The sequence below is a fragment of the Paramormyrops kingsleyae genome, chromosome 11 (assembly GCF_048594095.1).
Source record: "Paramormyrops kingsleyae isolate MSU_618 chromosome 11, PKINGS_0.4, whole genome shotgun sequence".
NCBI classification, from domain to species: Eukaryota; Metazoa; Chordata; class Actinopteri; order Osteoglossiformes; family Mormyridae; genus Paramormyrops; species Paramormyrops kingsleyae.
The window spans coordinates 10,771,111-10,785,178 of NC_132807.1; the positions used below are offsets into that span (position 1 = coordinate 10,771,111).

A 14,068-nucleotide genomic window follows, 5' to 3' on the forward strand; every position below is an offset into this window, starting at 1 on the left:
TGGGAGACATTGCAGTGTAAAGGAGGCCTTCACATACAATGTGAAAAACAATAAGTTATAAGTACAGTAAAAGATCAAGGCATCTAGTGCAGGAACGACCTAGAAGAAAACACCGACAAGACAGAGCGCCCCCCAACTATCAGATACTGCGGTGCACGGCTTGCAGGTTCCTCTCAGTAACTGGTATTTGTTAGACCAAAGCCCTGACTTAAGCTATTGTTTTCCATGAGCCTGAGCTTAACTTTGCAGAGAATAGAGTTCTGCTTCTGGGAAGCTGGCTGAAGCAGTAGCACATTGGCTGAAGCCAGTTCCAAGGTTGTCAAAGGTTTAACTTTAAATGTAATCTTTCAGTGTCTGAATGTTTGTTGGCTGGCGTTGGCGTGGCTTGCTTTCCGTTTGGCAGAGATGGGAAGTGGCATGGTGTGATAGAATGGAGGAGGGTTACCTTGCTGCTAGATTCAGTTCATTCCCATCGCTTGTGAGGCCAAACTCAAGTAGGCGCTAATTAATTTTTATTCGGCTGCTTACAGGATTGGTCCTGTTTTGCTATCCATCACTTGGTTATGAAAGTGAACAAAGGTTACAGATATGCAGCTGCTGAGATCTATCTCTGCTAATCATTCAGGACAGCACTTGGTGGATAAAGGTTAATGAGCTGATCCATTCAACACACTGAAATAAACATTGGGTAATGCTTTACATTAAGTGCACCTTCAAAATGCATTCATTATGCATTCATAGAAGATTTAGTGCACCTTCATAATGCATTCATAATGCATTCATAGAACATTTAGTGCACCTTCATAATGCATTCATAATGCATTCATAGAACATTTAGTGCACCTTCATAATGCATTCATAGAACATTCATGAGCAACATGCAAGTACTCAACATCCTAACATCCCTTAACAGCTTTAATATACATTAATGGCAAACATTACATGATTATACAATTATAATGTTTGTTATTATTATATAATGTTTGTTATTAATGTATATTACAGCTGTTAAGGGATGTTAGGATGGTAAGGTATACATACATGATGTTTATGAATACTTAACTAATCTCCATGCAGAGCATACCTATGCTAGAAGACTATTTACATCAGTATTTACATCAGTTTAAGTAATGGGTTGGTTTTGGTGAGTTGGTGTTTTTCCAGATTCATCTACTCGTCACTGAGACTGGTCTCTAAAAGTAGGTCTTGGTTTGGGGTACGATGCCAGCAGGTAGTGAAGCAGTTAATTATGGTAATTGTGAGTCGCTTTGGGAGAGAGTGTCAGTTAAGAAACTGAAAGTAAATCTGGGTTATGGGGGAGGGGTGTCTAACAGAGGGGCTTTCTCTCAGAGCCTGTGTTTTTCTGACTGTGTGTGTGTTTAGAGATTACGGATGCTTTTAGCTCTGCTCAGAATATCACTGCATCAAAGTCAGGAAAGTCGCTTCCTCTCCCAGCATCTGACCATCTCCCTTTTTCGTAAGAACAAGCCCGCCTTTCACGCTGCTTTAGGGGCCTCTTGGCAAGGGGAAAAGCCAGAGTGAAGACTCATCTTGGAAGTCGTTCTTTTTAGTTCAGTTAATGAATCTCATGAATAATTGAACTGGGCAAGACCATGTTGCTGCAGTCTTCAAATGATTCATTGTATGGCTGAGCTACCAAGTATCTGAAATGTCCTACAGAGGAATCGCATTTGTGCAGGTTTGTTCCATCATTTAAAACTGTCTCTGCTTGTTAGTATTTAATGTAGCCTCACATATTCAGGTTTGAGGGATTGATTCCTATACTATATGCATGTCCTTGCAGGATTACTGTGGATTTCTTCCCACAGTCAGAAGATACATTCTCTGAGTGGACTTACTAAATTTTCAAAATTGTGTGATCATCTGTGTGAGTGTGTGTCCTGTGCCCTGTGACATCGCATCCAAGTAGTCCCTGCCTTGATTCCTGTGATGGACTGGCATCCTATCCAGGGAGTCCCTGTCCTGTGCCCTGTGAATGACTGGCATCCTATCCAAGGAGTCCCTGCCCTGTGCCCTGTGAATGACTGACATCACATCCAGGGAGTCCCTGCCTTGTCCCCTGAGAATGACTGACATCACATCCAGGGAGTCCCTGCCCTGTGCCCTGTGAATGACTGGCATCCCATCCAGGGAGTCCCTGCCTTGTACCCTGTGAATGACTGGCATCGCATCCAGGGAGTCCCTGCCCTGTGCCCTGTGAATGACTGGCATCGCATCCAGGGAGTCCCTGCCCTGTGCCCTGTGAATGACTGGCATCGCATCCAGGGAGTCCCTGCCTTGTGCCCTGTGAATGACTGGCATCGCATCCAGGGTGTCCCTGCCTTGTGCCCTGAGAATGACTGACATCACATCCAGGGAGTCCCTGCCCTGTGCCCTGTGAATGACTGGCATCCCATCCAGGGAGTCCCTGCCCTGTGCCCTGTGAATGACTGGCATCCCATCCAGGGAGTCCCTGCCTTGTACCCTGTGATGGACTGGCATCCCATCCAGGGAGTCCCTGCCCTGTGCCCTGTGAATTACTGGCATCGCATCCAGGGAGTCCCTGCCTTGTGCCCTGTGAATTACTGGCATCGCATCCATTGAGTCCCTGCCCTGTGCCCTGTGATGGACTAGCATTGCATGCAGGGGGTCCCTGCCCTGTGCCCTCTGCTGCCTGCTCCAGGCTCACGAAGACCCTGTTCTGAATAAGTGATAATATAAAATGGTTTTTATTTAGAGCTGAATGAGCAAAAATACTCTGCTCTCTACTTCTAATACACTTGCAGAAAGTGGATCTAAACAGTTCACAGAATATTACTCTTGTTTTGAAAATCTTCAGTTTTTGGCCTAGTGTCCTTGAGGAAGTAATATTAAAGTAGTCTTCAGGGTTCAGCAGATCCATGTCCCATGGGGAGATGAATCTGCACAGATATTCCTCCCTGAGATGTATTTCTATGACCAGCATGGTGATCAGTGTGAGCAAGTCAAGAATTTTAAACTAGATGCATAACAATAATTTAATTTGTTATCTGTCCAGTTGAGTGCATGACTGCTACACTACTAATTCAATAAGAATCTTCCTCTTCGTTTACAGAATTAAAAGAGGTTCTTTAATTAATAAAGCCATGTGACTTCAGCAGATTTTAAGTGGAAAGTGTGTTAATTGGATTTCAAATGTCTCCCTCCTTAAGGAGTCATTATTAAGCATTGTTGTTAAATTGGAAAGTCCCTCTAGTTAGAGATACCCCAATGCATTTAAGTGTTACTTCAATGGCAAACATGTCTTTTAGATTTTTCAAGATTCAACATTCAAGGTTCCTGTATTTGTCACATATATAGTTATACTGTACAAGTACAAGATTTAGTGAAATGTACACCTGGTCACTCCAAAGAGTAAATCTAAAAACTACAGAAGATATAGAAGGTATACAGTGTGCATATGTTTAAGTAATAGTATACCTTATTATCCAGTGTGCATATATTTTAAGTATATTACTCCTTGTATATTAAAGTGCAGTGTGATATTGTGTTGTGTGCTGAACCATAGCCTAAGGCTGCTGAGTACCAGCAGATGCTCCATATTGTGATTCAGTGTTAAAAGCTGAATGATGATTAAAGTATGATCAGAGGTATTTAAATGACAAATCAGGTAACAGGAAATCCATCTCTTGTATGCGCCCTGGTATTTCCTACTTCCCTGTCTCTTTGACCTTTCATTGCTGTCCTTCCTGTGCACAGACCGGGCTAAAACTTTCTAAGGGCTTGGTCTGTTTCCCAAAATTTCCATTCACCCTCCATGCAGGGATGTCAGCAACATTTTCACCAAGGCTTACGCCACACGATTGAATCCTCTGTATTTTTTCAATATCATCATCTCATAACTGTCAAAGGTTCAGACATGCATGGACGTATATTTAATTGTACCTCTTTTTGAAGGTTTCTGCCCTGTATGTTTGATATTATTTTTATACTCCACCTTGGCCTTTCAGTAACAGGCCAACTGACGACAAGGCAGTGGTCATGACATGCAAATTGTGAATGAAACATGGGGGAAATAGTCTAAAAAGCACCTCAAAATGAAATGCCAGTCGAAATGTCAACATTAATTAATTTACAAAGCAGCAGTTTGCTTCCTCAGAGTATTCTTCCTCACTGCCGAAGTAACTCGACAGCCACTCATAAGCCAAGAGCAGTGTCCCCATTGTTTACAGTTAGAGCTATACAGTATGTTGTTCAAACATACTTGGCAACAAACTTTCCACAAAAGTTCAGGCATCTTAATCCTTAACTACGGATATAGTCAAAATGTTCAGCAGTTTAGCTTTATTTGAAGCTGGTGAGAATGACGTCAGTGGTGAGGCAGCCTTCATGGGGTTCACACTAAGGCAGGGAGACATTTTCCTTCATTTATAAGTGACATATGGGGCTCAGGAGATAAATGTTAAGAGTTACTTAATGCTGCTTCAGGGTGACTTGGGTCCTTGGACTTTAATCACCTGTTATCTGACTCACTGTTTACTGGCTCATTGTGCGATATTCCTTATTAATATATTCTCCAAATATGTTGTTTGTGGAATTTTTTTTAAATCTGCCTGAACTTTCCCAGAGCTCTGATAACCCCAACTAATGTTTAAAAGTGCTGCTGTAGATGCATTTAGTCATACAATGTGGAGTTATAATTAAATGACCGTCCCCTTCTGACACTAACACCGCATTGTTTCTTGGAGCCCACAGCCTTCTGGGAATGCATTTTATATCCATGGCTTCGCTACGGAGTACCAGGCTCAATTTTCACCACGGGCTGTGCCCAACAGAGCCTCTGTTCCAGTGTCGAAAATTGTGTGAAAGGAAACCACAGGTGGCGGGCAACACCAATCAATCAAGTGAGGAGTCGGCTTCTCTGGGTCTCTTTGTGGCACAGACCTGGAATTAGCCAGCAGGCCTGTTGTATCTCCGGGGGAGACAGGGCCCCGTGGGGTCCCAGAGAGGCTCGGCTTGCTGCTGGTGCAGCATGAGTCCCTCATTTGGGGAGGGATAGTTTAAGTCTCACAGAGACGAGGAGCTTCTACACGGTAGGATCACTTAGTGACTACTGGAGGTCTGTCGGGTGGAGCCTTTCGATAAGGCGCTCTGGTAATTCACATCAGGAAACGTGTCTGTGTTACTCAAATGCTTTCTTATCAAAAAAAATGATAAGCGCCTAATTAAACTTTGACAGGAATATATTTCAGTCTTCAGTCAACAATCCAGGAAGTAGCGAGATTAGCTGGCAAAAAAAATTTAAGAGTGCTGCTAACCAGGATTACTGTAACGTCGATACTGATAGAACAAAGCAGAGCTGGCTGCCTTTCGGGCATAAGCTTACAGTAAAGAAGGCTTTGAAAGGTACACCTATGCTGCAGGTTTGTTAGAGAAAACATGAGGGGGGGGGAATTAATCAAGACCTTTAAGGCTGCATCACTATGACGTTTGCAAAGGCAGAGTGTGGGATCACTGATCAGTCAGAGCAGCCGCTAGCTTCTCTTTCCTTTAAAATAGTTCATTGTATTTCTTCTTTTTGATGGAAATAAAAAGCTAAAGAAAAAAACACTGATACTTTAGAAATTCCTCTGATAATCTGAAGCCAAAAAGTCTATTTGCATGCACTTCAGAGCATGCTGTGTCTGAGTAAGAGCACACCTGTCCTTCAGCATCACTCCCAGTATAACGAAACTGATCACTATACTGTGTCTGAGTAAGAGCACACCTGTCCTTCAGCATCACTCCCAGTATAACGAAACTGATCACTATACTGTGTCTGAGTAAGAGCACACCTGTCCTTCAGCATCACTCCCAGTATAACGAAACTGATCACTATACTGTGTCTGAATAAGAGCACACCTGTCCTTCAGCATCACTCCCAGTATAACGAAACTGATCACTATACTGTGTCTGAGTAAGAGCACACCTGTCCTTCAGCATCACTCCCAGTATAACGAAACTGATCACTATACTGTGTCTGAATAAGAGCACACCTGTCCTTCAGCATCACTCCCAGTATAACGAAACTGAACACTATACTGTGTCTGAGTAAGAACACACCTGTCCTTCAGCATCACTCCCAGTATAACGAAACTGAACACTATACTGTGTCTGGCTAATTTATTACAGGATCCCCCTTCATTAATGTAAGAGTCATTCTGCCAGAGTACCTGCTGGTCAGGGTTGATGCTTGGAGCTCAATAATCATCGGTGAGGGACAGGAAGCCCCCAGGACTCTATCTGCAGAAGGGAGCTAATTGTGAATCTTGGGGGTCACAGACACCAGCTGTCAAGCAAGCTGATGGCAGATCACAGAACTCATACACGCCTGAGCACCACAGAGGCCCCTTAGAGTCCCTGCAGCCCCCACCACCTGCAGAGCCCCCTCCCTCCTCGACTCGGAGACCTGCGGCGTCATAATCAAAACACACGTTGGTATCTTTGATGACACAGAGAACGTGTGCAGTGGGTCCGTGCCATCGCTACTGCAGATCGCCACCCGGCAACAAGTTCAGGATGGGCTGTGAGCCAAACCCATCCCCCGTTGGCACTCCCTCCATTCCTGACCATGCCAGGAGGAGAGGGTGTGATGGTGCACTAGCAAGAACTGCAGTAATCCGACAAATGTATCTGAGATCAGCATGCCACGACACGCATTCCCTCTGTACTCCAGTGCAGACAGCAGGATGCAGGTGACACACAGGCCAACACAGCTGCAGGTTTATGCCTTGTGATATTAACCCCTCACTCTCTTGGATGAAAATTGCCATTCGATTACCCATCTTTAATATTGATCATTGCAGTATGTGCACTGAGATCATTTAATATTGAATGTTATGTATGTCATGTAAACATAAAAAAATATATAGGAATTCATAAATGAAAGGTAAATTATGTAAACTGCAACCAGACTTGAAGTTTTGAAGAGATTCAAGACTCATTTAGATTAGACTGGTTTTCTTTGTCTTTTTGTCTAACAGTCCCAGATGTGTTTTCTCTTTGCCTCTAGCTCCTGTTTTTTTCCTTCCTGGTTGATCTTATTGCTGTTTTATTTTTACTGTCTGTCTCATTTTGTTATAACTCCTTTTTCTGTGTACTGCATTGGATGTGAGAAATGCATGTTACAAATACAAATTCTTATTATTATTTGCAAAATATGTGCTTTTATTATTTTCAAGTGCCGTCTTACATTTTAGTTAGAAAACACGTAAACCTTGTCTCTCTGCAGGACGTGCTGTGTAATACAGTGATGAATGCTGGCAGAGTGTCTGCCATAACCTTTTATCTGCTTTGAGCAGGGAATATGGCTGCAATAATGAGATAATGCAGACAGACTGGCTCAGGCCATTTATTTGCATATGTGTGTTTTTTTTTTAATACTGCAAATTGGCAACACGCATATGCAATTATCTGAGCGTTTATGTTCATAGTTACTTAATGTAAATGTGTTCATTTATAAACACTGAATACAGGGTCATGAATAGGAGCGCGGTGTGTCGCACTACAGCTAATGGCACGGCCTGTGTGCTGTGCCCAGATTAGGGGTGTTTTGCCTTGACGCCGTTTGTTAACTGCATGACATTCAAAGCCATTGCTGGTGTTATTATTTGCCTCATAAAACTCGACCCAAGTTCTCACGGCTTTGCTTTCCCGAGAGAGCTGCTGTTTTCAGCCCTACGAGTAAAGGGCCCCCCCCCCCCACACACTAAAACAGAGATTGGAAGGTCGCACCTCAGTCGTCAACAAACTGACCCTTTTGCAGAATTGATAAATCACGCCCTATAGGGCACTTTGGTCACTGTCCTGTGGGTTGGTCCTCTGTGGAGGAAATTGTAAAAAAGCTCTCAACAGCGATCTTATTTCATCTGAAGCTAAAAACTGATTTTGTGGGGGAACTCTAAGACAAATGTAGACAAGAGGTAGAAATATTGTAGCTATGAACTCCAGAAGACATTTAAAATGTATTTGTATTTGTTGTATTTGTAATTGTTGTATTTGTATTTGTTGTATTTGTATTTGTTGTATTTGTAATTGTTGTATTTGTATTTGTTGTACGTGTCTCTCCATTGTTAATCTGTTCTGGCCACTATTGTGCCTCACTTAGGTATGTTCATCTTTAATTGCCATTGTGGAATAAATTATTTCCATTAAGAATGGGTTAGATAATGTCCCATTTTTAATAAATAGAGAAGGAAGTGGCACACAAGTCATGTGTTTTATATAAAGTGTTCTTAGTGTGCTCATAAAACTCTTTTGCACTCATTAGGGTGGTCTAAGGTCAAAATGAGTTGGTATTAATTCTCTTTTCTACTAGAAATGAACTGATCAGTTCAGCCTTAATGCAGCTACAGATAATCAGATTTGTATTTTTAAAATGTGTGAAATGCAGGTCTAACGCTTCCTCGTAATGAATACAAACATTTGTGACAATTGTGCTGCAGGCTGGTGTGACACGGGCCCTGGAAACATTGATGGCCTGAGAGGAAGCAGAGGGACAGTGACGCCTGCACTCTGTTCCAACGCGATGATGATTCCCAGACAAAGTCTCATTTGTGGAGTGTAAGTGTCGCCCCCTATCCTGCGTACAGAGCACAGCATAGCTGCAGTTTACACCCTTTATCGCTAGAGACAGACATCTGATTCCTGGGGCAATTGGAGAAAAATGCATTTTCACTAACATACAGTTCAGGAAACAGACTACTTCATAATGTATGTTAGACGTGCCCTGTGCCAGTTAATAAAATTTTTTGAAAAGTTAATGATTTGTTTGACTCCCTGTATTTAAATGCAGACAATTACAGTACAGTTAATTATATTGACTTTTAGTCAATCCAATATAGTTTGGTATTGTGGCCATTAACAATGCAGTTATGAAAGAATGCCAACCAGGCTGTAATCCTGATGAGTAAAAAACTGTTGACGAAGACGTTTTCAGTCCTGCATGCAGAGTACAGGAGAGAACTGTACTCTGTGGTATCTCTGGAGAACATTTTAGAATGCCAATCAGTAGAGTGAGGACTGTGGAGGTAACGTGACCACAAGCAAAGCTGAGCTCCACAGAAGACCTTAAATTTCTGATCTGAAGGAAAGTGAAATGCATCAAGACACAAAGATCAGTCAAGTGAAAACTCAGCTTATAGATGGAACAAGATGTAATATTTTTAGCAAGTTATTAGATATTATTCACTGCAGGTAATGCAACTAACTCAAACAAACCAACAAACAAATAAATGGACGAATGATTGAATCCTGAGAATTTTAATTAATTGTTATTGAAATATATGAATTGTAATATATTTCATCAATACTTTAATTGGTAATGCTTTATTTGATGGACACAAATACTGAAGTACAAATAATGAACAAATCATGAACAAATATCGTCGCTACTTGAGATAAAAGATGCATCACGATTCATTAATGATGAACATGAGATCAGTATTTCACTTGTGTTATTCATGACTTGTTCCTTCAGTAGTTCTTTCAGTGTTTCACAAGGTTTACAGCAGGGCTGTCCAACCCTGCTCCCAGAGGTCCAGCACCCTGCAGAGCTTAGGTGCAGCCCTAATTTAACACCCCTGCTACAGAGAACCAGGCCCCAGCTGTATCTCAGTAATAGAGCCAGCTATGTTGAAGCTAAGGTAGATCTCCAGGAGCAGGTTTAGGCAGCCTTGGTTTACAGAACTTACAGATATAATAACAAATATAGTAACTGCTTGAGATGAAATGTGAGATGATTCATTAAATAAGGAGTCACCCTTTAATCTGTTCTATGTGTGTGTGTGTTCTATGTCTGCTTGAGTGTCCTTGCATGCTTCACACCTGCCACTTTCTTTTTTGTCCAGACTTTTCCAGTCCAAGGTGGTTCTGCTGAAATTAGCGGGGTTTTAAGCTCTAAATGCACACTTGGATCAGAGCAAATCAATATTTTGCCCTTTTGAAGGAAAAAAAAGGCCTTTAGTATAAAACATGCCCACACACTTCAGTCTGATTATGTGCCAGCTGCCATAAATGCTGTGTGTCTTTCTGAAATGTGAGGATAACCTTTCCTGATGCTTAAACAACATGATGTTTCTCTTCAAAGAGCAGATGTATCCATAATCTGCGTGAAACACCATACTGCTCAATGCTACCTCTTTAAGAGTTTTATATTTTGTAACTTAAACACAGACATGGAAAACATGCACGTGTGTTTGTGTCTGTGTTTACAGAAATATGCATAAAGCAACATTCCCATCTCCTGACTAATGCTAAATACATGGACTGCTGCGGTTAAAGCTTTAACTCTGCTGGACATCTTCATCATGTCTTACTAAAGTCCCCTTTGCCGTCACTTATGTTGTAACACTTTCAGAAACCAAGCTGCAATAAAACTGACAGATGATATAATGGAAAAGTGATTCATGGTAACAAAGCTAATCAGTTTTAATGTAAATATTAGTCAATAAACACAGTACTTTTCATTACTGGGTCTATCAACTCTTTAATATTATAAGCATATATCTAATCTACTGACTATTATATACAATAAATACCATGTATTTTGAAATCAAGATATCTTTTATGTATATATTGTATATAACTATATAATATCAGTGAACTAACAGTTTTCTCTATGGTCAGAGCAAGGCACGAATTAGTAGGTTTCTGCATGTTGATAAACTGCATTTTGATTAAAAGGACTATTACAGTATATTTCATACATCTGAGTTTACTTGTAGCTGTATGTGTTGTATAGACCAGGGGTCTCCAACACCGGTCCTGGAGAGCTACTATCCAGTAGGTTTTCTGTCCCACTTCACTTCTGATGAGCCATACCTGTTCCTGGTATTTACCTGAGAACAGGTGTGGCTCATCAGAAGCCAGGTGTGATAGAAAACCTACTGGACGGTAGATCTCCAGGACCGGAGTTGGAGACCCCTGGTATAGACTGAATCACAGTAGCACAGCATTCGGGCTCCTGCTTCAGCATCGCTACACACTTTGCCTGTCTTTGGTGGCAGCAAAGATTATCAGCTGACAGCTACAGCCAACCCAGGATCCTGGAAATGCTCGGGGTAATGAGTAAGATCTTTGTGCTTAGCCTGCTATTAACGTTCTGTTGTTTGATGTTCTTTTAATCAGTGTTATGTGTGTTATGGTTGTTTATTCTCTGCATTCCCCTACACTTCGTTTTCTCCATCCCACCTTTATTATTATTATTATTATTATTATTATTTTATTATTATTTTTTTCTCTCCTCATGGTGATTAATGTCTGTTATTGTTATGATTGTTGTTTCTATGTCCTCCCCCCCTTTTTAATTTTTTTGTATTATCACGGTACTAGGGCAGGTGAGTTCGGAGTGAGCACACTGGAATTGAATATCTTTACACTGTAACTTTAATTTAGATCTTTGTGCCGCTAATATTGACTCGTTTATCTCACAGGTGATCTTTGGCCTCAGAAAGGCCATTGATGTTACTTCTGCACCGTGGACCTGCCAGCGCAGCAACACACGCCTGACTCTCCGACTTCAGTCACATTATTGGCATAACTGTCACATTGTCATAAAAGTAATTACTCTTATTCATCCAATTTGCAATTATCCATTTTGAATACAAATTTATTCTGCAAAGCTGACAAAGCATGCTAATAGTTTGCTTTCCATTCTCCAAATATACTTTGGATAGAGCTTTATCATATTACATTTGTAAGCTGGACATTTATGGAAAAAATAGAGACTTTTCGCAGTACAAAATGAGACACCCTATCTCATACTGGGGATTCAAATATCCTTTAAATAAGTTGAAATTACAATTATGCAATGAAAACCTCCTAAGAACCTTGCACACAGACATCAATATGGATTAACCTTTTTAAACTATAGTACCCTATATTCAGTTTTTATAGCTTATGATATCCTTTCATATGATTTCAATATTTTACTACTTCATTAGAGACAATGAAAGAAACATAGCATGAATTTTATGTGTTAATGGGGATCTACAAAGAATGGAATTCTGTTATTTTCCTGGTCTGGACTTGGAAATTAGGGGGATTGTCACTAAAATTGGCCGTTGGATGTTATAAGCCTGTCATAAGCCAGGATATACATTCTGCTATCATGTATTTATGTAGTTCTATTAACCCCCTGCTTACAATTATAGCTTTGAATTGCTTGGGGTGAATAATCTCACATACAAAGCAAATGCAACACAAAGGTGACTGGAACCCAGTAGAACCCATTATTTCTCATAGCTGAGTGAATCTGTACAGATTATTGTGGAATAAACATTAATTTTTTATTGCAGACTGATTTTACAGAAGGTTTGAGGCAAAGTGGGTGCAGCAGTTATAATTATTATAATGAACAATAGGCTAAGATTCTGAATACATTGTTGTAGTTTTAGTATAAAGACTATGTGCAGATCTAGAGACAGCTGCAATGGTTTGTTTCCAGATTGAGGTGTGACTGAGTTACATGGAAGGCAGCTGAGAATAGAGCTCTGTTTATCAGAATATTTCATTTTTAAATAATTCTTCATCCGTATCTGATATGTTCAGAAAAACAGTCACATGGTATAACACGGTGAATAGTGTTACTGAAAAGGTTACCTCTAGTACGACGGTGTCTCCCTGTGGGTGAAAGATGATGTATTACAGAGTCGGAATGTTCTGTGGGGCTAAGTGGTCTGTAATTATTTCTGTCCTATAGAGTGAGGCTTATCCAGCGCACAACGTATGAAAATAATGGGCCTTTCGATAGTGAAAATTAATTTTACATTCATATCATTTTAGCATGACGTGACTTGTTATGGAGGAGGTCATAGAAAGGCACACTTCAAAACAAATTACACAGTCGACCCTTATAGTTAATGCAAAAACACTGCGATTTTCACATGCAGAATCCATTGCTGGAGGTTAGGACAGAAATAATAGATGCTCCTGTCAGTTGTCATGCATGTGTGGATAAAAAAGCATAAGCTAAAGTGTATACTAAGCAAATGCTAAATAAATGAATGTAATATATAAATTTTCATGTATTACACATACATAGGCATACTACAAATCACATAGCATCAGTCCTTTTCCTATGACCTGCACAAACACAGACAGAATGTGGCAACTCCACAAACACAGATCTAGAAACAAGACTCAAATCCACAACACCTGAGGTGTTTTAGACATTGTGTAAATTCAAAGTAAGTAATTTAGCGATTGCTGAAAAAATATAGTGGAGTGGATTAAAAAAAAAGTAAACAGAAGCAAAGAGAAACTCCATTTCATAACATACAGTCAGGTTTACCTGTGACCTGAATGGAAGGATACATTTTTGAGATTCATTTTGTGTCAATTGACAATTATTTTATCCTCACCTACAATGAACTGTATGATGGTGTCTGGGATTCTGATTACGTGTGTCATATCTGGGCATTTCGAGACCGCTGTGTGGGTCTGCTGGTCTCTGTGGCCCAGTCAGAGTTTACACTGGTATCCTCCCAAACTCAGGATGAGGATTATCAGTACTTGACAAGAGGCCATGGGGACCGTTCAGTTGCACTCCCTGATCAATACTGTTCCCATTTTCCTCCAGTTTAAAACAAAATATGTAGCAGTTTATGTGAGGCAATTCTGCAAGGTACAGATCTCATTCATGAAATTAATCTGCCCTCTAGATTAATCCAAACTGACTAAGGTAAAAAATTCTATATTTAAAATGCCCTCCTAGATTAGTGTCAGTTGCAGTAGGTGCTCAGCATAAGAAGCTTGCATACCTACCATCTGTATTTAAGTAAATGATTTAATTCCTCACATCAGTGGTCTGGAGCATCCCATACTGTTACAGCATGTGAATTTTGAAATATCACATAATATAATTATATATGTGTGACTTTTAAACTTCTTCCTACCCAAGTATAGAGTACTGAGTACTGAAAAATCCTACTCAAGTGAAAGTGAAATGTTCTCCGAGTAAAGTAAAAGTTCCTTTCCCAGGAAAGGACTGAGGTAAAGCTTGCTTAACAAGTACACACATTAGTCATTAGGCCTGCACATAAACATTAAT

At 40.5% G+C, this 14,068-nt stretch overlaps 1 long non-coding RNA gene across 1 annotated transcript; it reads left to right on the forward strand.

The window, feature by feature from the left end:
* Window positions 1–6,656: 6,656 nt before the first annotated feature.
* LOC140593399 (uncharacterized) lies at window positions 6,657–11,569 on the forward strand. Its single transcript, XR_011993703.1, has 3 exons — window positions 6,657–6,740; window positions 8,463–8,580; window positions 11,451–11,569. It is a non-coding gene; the product is annotated as an uncharacterized lncRNA (long non-coding RNA).
* Window positions 11,570–14,068: the final 2,499 nt, after the last annotated feature.